Here is a 1,084-nt window from a genome sequence, read left to right on the forward strand (position 1 = left end):
TTTTATATATTTATATGATTACATAAGTATTATTAACTTTAGCTTAAATTGCAATTATTATTAAGTTTTATTATAATAAAAGTAATCTTATATATTAAGAAAAAAAATGAGAATATTAAGAAAAAATTTTTCTTTATTTTATTTATTTTTTTTTTTAATAATTTTAAATTTTAAATTTAAAGAATATTGATTTTCTATTTCGTTACATGTAAAATAAGTATAAAATTTTAGATTCAAAATGAAAAATTCAAAGTAAAATAGATTTTCTTTTGTAGAATAGAATGACATTGTTATCTATTAATTAAATGATCATTTTATTTGTAACTATATAGTGAGATTATGAGATTTTTCCTTTCATAGGTTATGTTATTTTATAAGTTATGTGTATGATGATTGTTTCTGCATATAAATTTGCTTCTATTATTTTATGTAATATTATTTCTGAAATGATTAATTATTACATATACAAATAGTGAATAATTTTATGTAATCATATGAAAATGTATAAACTTTTGGCAACACGAATTACAAAACGAATATCTTCACATGGTGTTTATTTTGTATCAAGACAAATAATTGTGCAGCGATCAACACGTTTGTGTTCTTTCTGTAATTTTTATCATGGAAGGATATTAAAATGTATGTTTAATAATTCTATACAGAAATTTATGAAATATCTTAAAACTAATGTAATTTAATATTTCAATTTTATAAAGTAATTATTATGTCAATACATGGCTTAAATTATAATATTAGAATATTATTTATTAAGTAATTTTTTTATTTAGATACATATTTATTATCTTTTTTCTTTTAGTATTTATTTCTCTAGTTTTTAAATATATGTATCTATATAAATCAGTTTAGATGTATATATTTGTTATTTACATTATTTATATTTATATTTATTTATATTTTTATATTTCACAAAATATTTTAATATTTTATTATTTTGTAAAGAAAGTGAATTTTAAAGTAATTACTTAAGATGATTATTTTAGATATTAAAATTTGAAAATAAAGTTAATAAAATTTTTAGAAAAAAATATGTAGCAAAATCATTTATTTTAATTATAACTATATA

This window comes from Apis dorsata, unplaced genomic scaffold (assembly GCF_000469605.1).
Source record: "Apis dorsata unplaced genomic scaffold, Apis dorsata 1.3 scaffold_920, whole genome shotgun sequence".
Lineage (NCBI taxonomy): Eukaryota > Metazoa > Arthropoda > Insecta > Hymenoptera > Apidae > Apis > Apis dorsata.